This window comes from Garra rufa, chromosome 7, assembly GCF_049309525.1.
Source record: "Garra rufa chromosome 7, GarRuf1.0, whole genome shotgun sequence".
Classification (NCBI taxonomy): Eukaryota; Metazoa; Chordata; class Actinopteri; order Cypriniformes; family Cyprinidae; genus Garra; species Garra rufa.
The window spans coordinates 32,084,329-32,091,412 of NC_133367.1; the positions used below are offsets into that span (position 1 = coordinate 32,084,329).

The window sequence follows — 7,084 nt, forward strand, 5'->3', positions numbered from 1 at the left end:
TTACTTACAGCCATCGGTGCAAACGACTTTAAGCATAGGATGACATTCTGCAGGTTTATTACTCCATTCAAACTTTGAGGGAATATTTGCATTGAACGATATTATAGGTTTGACTGAAACAGAAACATTCAGTTGAACTTCTCAGATCACAGCATACATACACAACTCCAACAAACAACGCCAACTGACTCCATTACAGAAAACGAATTTGAATAAAGGTAGCTACAGGAAAATCTAAATGAATCTTTTTGTTTCATTTTTTTTTCATTCACAAAACTTGATTTCCAGAAACAGCTGTTAACAATCAGTGTTTGAAATGTCGTCTATCAACATTTTTAATGTATATTATTATATTTAATACATTCATTTTGTAATTAATAGCATTAAAATCCTAATTTTGCCTCCTGTGTGTTGTGGCCAATTCAAATTCACACTCATGAACTGAAAAACAATTCCATTCAACAGCATGAATGAGAGTGTGATTGTGCGTAATCATTCAACATTATTCTACAGACATTTGTGTTTAAAGAGCAATAAAAAATAGAACATGTTCGTCATGTTGAAAACTAAACTGAATAATGATATAATAATAACTGACTCTTTTTACTTGAATAAATACTAACCTGGGGGCATATCAATATTCATTGTATAGGTACATGTGTCCAGTTTAACGGTGTGTGTGGAAGTGCAAGAGTTTTGCTCCGTTATTTTAACACATTCAATCAGATTCCATTGAATATCTGTGAATTCTCCTTTCAGACACACTTCATTATCTGTTAAGCTTTCCACAACAGTTTTTGGAACAGTTCCTCCTCCTTCTGTACAAAAGTTAAAAAACAAATATAAACACATATTACATCTCAATATCTACTCAGCAACATAATCCAAACAGACAGCCCAAAAAGCTGACATATGTAAATAGTTATTGCTCTCTATACTGTCAAAAGAAATAATACAAAGTACCCAAAGAGTATTTGGAGACTTAAAAATCACTCTTTCAATCAATGACTATCATTGCATTATGTAACAAAATATCAAACTGGAAATTGTGTGACTTGTGTGCGACTTCTAAAGCATCTAAATATTTCTTGAGGTAACTAAAGTATGTTTATTTGAGTATGCTCTAATTCATGCAAAAATCTTCTGTTGAGGTAAAACACTTACGGCTGGATGTAAAGGTGTGGCTTCCATTAGTTGAGCAGTCATCCACATCGACAGTGTACTCAGTGCATGGTCTTAACCATTCAAGTGGTATTTTAAAGGCAGTTTGGTTAAATATTTCTTGGACATGGATGTCATTGTGCTTCTCCTTTATCCTGATTGTTTGGTTCTCAGAGCTGATGATATTCACCACATGGGTTGTTGCTGTGTTGTTGTTCACAATCTCCAGGTTGTACTGACCTGTGTGTATGTGCAAATAAACATTCACAAATTCATAAGAAGCAAATTAGGCTGAACAACACAATCAAAGTTGACTTCACACAACATGCGCAATATAAACAAATACTCACATGAGCTTCCTGTGATACCTGAGAAAAGCACATATTTAAGTTAATCATAATAAATCAAGCAATTTTGCCCAAGTAAACATTTATAATTTGTTCAGAGAGCACAAACAGTGTGGTGAGACCCGTGGTGAATGCGTGTAAGGTTGAGATGGGATGCATGGAGGTAAGATCAGTGATAGTCGTGTTTGGAGGTGAGGTGGTGTCTTTCCTTTCACCTGGTTGAGCTGCCAGTTGACAATAGAAGAATTAAACATGACTAACCACACTACAGATGTACTGCAAAGTTTAACAAAAAAACAAACAAAAAAAAAGTAACAAAAGTAATAAAATTCAAGATGCGAATTATTACCTTGACCTGGTAATTGTTGGGTTTGTATAAGTGTGCGTGAGAGTGAGGGGCCTATTTTAAAAGGAATTGCAAGTTCAGTTTTGTCCTAGTAAACATTAATCATTTCATCAGAGAGCACAAACGGTGTGGTGTTACCCGTGATGGTGGTGAATGTGTGTAAGGTTGAGTTGGGGTGCGTGGACGTAAGAGGTGTGGTTGTGGTGTTTGGAGGTGAGGTGGTGTCCTTCCTTGCACTTGTTTGAGCAGCTAGTTGACAACAGAAGAATTAACAAAAATAACAGAGGTCTGATTGCCTATAGTGATGGATTGACACCATGAAACAATATGTAAGCATATCAAGTTTTACAAGTTGATATATATTTTCCGTCCCATATGTTTAAATCAGGAACAGCATAACAGAAATATAGCAACACTTACCATTATCTTTTGCATCTGTGGAAAGTGTGAGATAAAACCATATTAATTACTTTCATCAGAACTACATTATGCAACTCAACTTTTATTCATTGAATTATATCTGGGACTCTTGTTTCTGGCTTTTTTTTTTTTTTTTTTTTTTTGCACCAAATGAAAGATTTTCCTGCTTTTTAAAACTTCATAAGACTTGTGGCTAGATTAACTGTATTATTGGCATTTAGCAATGTTTTTTAGCAAGGTACTGTAAGAACTACTTTCAACAAATAATCTAAAGTAACAGCAGACATAATGATGTTGTGAACATTGATGCTCAGTGTGTTTTGCCCAGACCTATTTCTGAAGTTACTAAAAGGTTCATGATCATGCATATAGGTAATTTTCGAAGACATCAATGTTACACTGCTACCTGCAGCATTACCTAAGTGTTAATAATTGCATGAACAAGAAAAAAAGTTATCTTTAAAGTGATATGCAAATGTACATGGAATAAATTCCATGTTAATAAATGAATAATAAAAAAAAAAAGTTAAATACAGTGTTACCTGCAGTGGTCCCAGTGTTTTGTTGTTGCGAGGCAGTGTGTGTGGGTGAGATTGATGTGCAATTCAGGGTTTTACATTCAGAACTATTTCCTAAAAGATAATTGTTAATTGATCAAATAAAACATTTAAAGTATCTGCTCTCACTTTATATTTGGTGTATTTAACTACCTTGCACTTAAGTCAAATTAAAATGTAAAAAAGTCAAATGTGTTCATGTTGTATTGCAAAACACCGTCGAGGTGACTTACATGAACAAGATGTAATTACATGCAGGTGCTTTTAAATATAAGTACAACATATACTCTATGTACTGTATGCAATAAGTGCATTTTGTTAATTAATTCATTGCAATGTAAGTACATAGCAATTATGTACACTTAAACCCATAAAGTGGGTTTGTTTTTAGTCCTATGAGAAGAAAACATAGTACCAGATTTTTGTATTGTACAAATGACCAGAATCTGCATAAGTTCAACAAACTGCTAATTATTTACATGTTATCCACCTTTTTTTAACGCAGAAGTAAGCCCATTATCCGCTCTAGGGAAATAATGAGTTTACAGCATAATAATGTGCAGTAAACGATAAAACTGCAAGACACACCAATTTGCAATATCAAGCAACAAAACAAGCTGAGACCGGAAGCAAGATCCATTAAATTTACAAATGGCTGTGCTCACTCTTACTGGAACAAAAAGGTGGATAGACTGAATCCACTTGTAAACGATGAAAAGCATTAAATATGTGCTGCTAGTTTGTTGTTTTTGTCTGAGTGTAACAATTATGCACTGAAGGCGAGATGTGCAGAACCCAAGTGCAGTTTATCGATACAGTGAAGTAATCCAGAAATCCAAACAAACAAATGATAATCCAAACAATGACTTGACTTGAAAAGACTGAACAGACTTGGCATGAACTTGACTTGACTTGAACAGACTTGACTTGAAAACAGACTTGACTAGAAAACACAACTCACCTACAGCAGGTTAACAACATCAATACGCGACAATGAACAATGAAACAGAAGGCCTATTTATACAAAACAATACAGGTCACATGACACCAACAACCAATGAAAAACAAGGAACAAGACATAGGAACCAAGGACAACCAACCAGAACATGACACATGGAACTAGGGAACCAATGACAGGAATACACAAGGGCAAGGGAAGCAAGACACCACAGCATATAATGATTACATAATAAAAGACATAAAACATGAACATGAAACAAAAACCCAAATTAAAACCCAAAACACCCGTTACCCTGAGTCTCTTTCTGATTAGAAGTGCTCCCTATATGATGAGTTTTTGATCAAATCAAATGGTTATCTTTTACTATTTTCACACATACGAAAAAAAAAAACATGAAATATGGCGCAAAATACACTTTTACCTGTAGGGCTGGTGTTTTGTTGTTGTATAGTTGTGGGTGTGGGTGAGATTGATGTGCTTCTTTGAGTTTCTTGCTGAATAGATGTGCTCCTAGCTATGTGATGAGTTTTTAATCAAAAAAAGATATGATAGATATGAAATCAAAAACATAATCTTTCGGTTTACACTTCAGTTTAAAGATCAATTCTAAAGAAAAAACAACAATATATATAAAAAAAAAAAAATGACAGCGGGCCAAATTTTGTCCACAGAGCTATTTTAACTTAAGTTAGTAAAAAAATGCAATTAGTTATAGATAATATGACTGTTCTATGACACAAATGTTTCCAGAAACGAATTAATATGTTTGATTATTGTAAGACGGTCTATTCACCTACAAGTAACCTGAGCGCTTTAAAATGTGTTGTTGCAGGATGCGTGTGGGAATGTGATGTGCCATGGCATCTGTTCCCAGGACAGGACACTCATTTAAAACAATCAAATCTTTACAGACTTTGAGGTTAACATGAACGGTCATTTTTTGTATTACCTGCAACTATTGCCTAAAGTTTTTTGTCAGACTCTGTTTTTTGCACTCTTCTCCTTGATTTGTTATAACTTTTGGCAGTCTATAGTACTCAAAATGTTTTTTCTAGTCTGACCGATTAGTACAGCCTTATGTAAAAGGAAAACTGTGACACACACACACAAGCAATAGTTACATACAATGCATAACAGCATAACAGAAATAGTGTAGGGAAAGAGTGACACATACCTGCCGCATCTGAACCTGTGGAAAGTGTGAGATAACACTGTATTACTTCATCAGAATTACATTAAGCAACTGAACTTTTCATTATTTCATGTATTACTTCTAGGAATTGACAGAGTGAACAGTTTTTGTGCCAAAGGGTGATGATTAGACTGAAATTACTGCATGATGTGCTGATACTTACCCACATTACCTCACCAAACATATGGTAACAGTACTATTTACGTACTGTATAATTCATGCCTTCATCAAACTAAAAATAAACACTTCTAATATTTTAAGATTAGCAACATTATAAAAATATAACACTGCTGTGGACATAACTAAGCCATGAGTGCAGCACAGATGATGTGATTTTGAAGGAGAGCTTGTAGTGCAGAAAAAGGAAGGATGGAGGTCAGAGGTCATGAGTGGGACAGATTGATTGAGAGGAGAGACATAATGCTGGAGTGTGTGTCTGCTGTGGTGATGCATGTTGTAGTGGTTACCTGTAACGGTAGGTGAGGGAGGGGCAAGAGTAATGGGTTGCGAGGGGTTGATTTGTCCGGCAGAATTGCCACCTAATTGACATAATTATATAGTTTAAACTGGATCCAAAAACAGACTATATGCACAGAAACTGCAATTTGACAAATTTACACTCACACACACACTGTTTTGATTCAGTGTGAGGTAACTCTTTACAAACTTTAATAAACTACATTCTGTTAATATTAACTAATAATAAAATAATTCTAAAGGATTCATTTAAACATTTTCTAATACACTGTTAATAAAAAAATCAAACAAACATTACTTTACATAACATTATTGCTAAATAACATTACTGTTAATATTATTTAATGGACCTGAGCTAACATGAACATGAACTTTATTAACATTAACCAAGATGGATAAATACTGTAAGAAATCTAATGTTTACTGTTAGTTTAAGTTATTTAATGCATTAACTGATACTATTATTAATCTAATAGGACGTTATTGTAAAAGGTGATCCTGGACCGCAAAACCAGTTTTAAGTAGCACAGGTATATTTGCAGAAGTAGCCAAAAATATTGTGGGTCAAAATCCTGATTTTTCTTTTATGCCAAAAATCATTAGGATATTAAGTAAAGATCATGTTCCATGAAGATATTTTGTAAATTTCCTACCGTAAACTTAATTTTTGATTAGTAATATGCATTGCTAAGAACTTCATTTGGACAACTTCAAAGGTGATTTTCTCAATATTTGGATTTTTTTTTGCACCCTCAGGTTCCAGTTGTATCTCGGCAAAATATTGTCCTATATCCTAACAAACCATACATTAATGGAAAGTGTATTTATTCAGCTTTCAGATAATGTATTTCATAAAAATGGACCCTTATGACTGTTTTGTGGTCTAGGGTCACAAATGGTATTGAAATTGATGCTTTTATTCATCAAGAATAGATGAATATGCACCAAAACATTAAGTTTGACTGGGTGCACAACCTTCGATGTCAACAATAAAAAATATGAATGAAATATTTCATAAATAAATAAATAATATCAACATTTAAAAAATATATCTAAGACCTTTTCACGTGTTTTAAATTAGATTTTGTAAATTATATTTTCCCCTTTTCATAATTTCGTACATCCTCATATTTCAAAAGAGCCTAACCTTTACCTTTTCTCTTTTAGGTTTGTGTCTGATTTAGAAGTGTGGGTGTGGGGCTTGTGGTTAAAAGGAAAAGCAAGTTCTTTTTAGGTGACCAGTACAGGAAACAACTACAAACTTAAACATAGAAAAGACCCAAGAAGGTGCTTCTAGCAAGTTGAACAATTCCAAATGAAATCTCTTTAATTAATAAAGATTAAAACATAGAAATATTGAAGCCAATCTCAGATTTATTAACTATTGTATTAGTATTAATTATCTATTTTAAACGAAAGAAGTATTTGCACCAAAACAACAAAGATTAATTGGCCCACAACCTCCAACAATAAAAGACATGGGATGATAATGTTGAAAACCTGCTTGACAATTGTAAATATGTGACCCTGGACCACAAAACCAGTCATAAAGGTTTTTTTTTTTTTTTTTTTTTTTAATTAAGATTGGATATAGCATCTGAAAACCGAATAAATAAGCTTTCC

General features: G+C 33.6%; 1 long non-coding RNA gene across 1 annotated transcript; it reads right to left on the reverse strand.

Moving 5' to 3' along the window:
• Positions 1-1,393, reverse strand: LOC141338346 (uncharacterized). Its single transcript, XR_012355833.1, has 3 exons — positions 1,165-1,393; positions 624-818; positions 1-113 (listed from the first exon to the last, which is right to left on the reverse strand). It is a non-coding gene; the product is annotated as an uncharacterized lncRNA (long non-coding RNA).
• Positions 1,394-7,084: the final 5,691 nt, after the last annotated feature.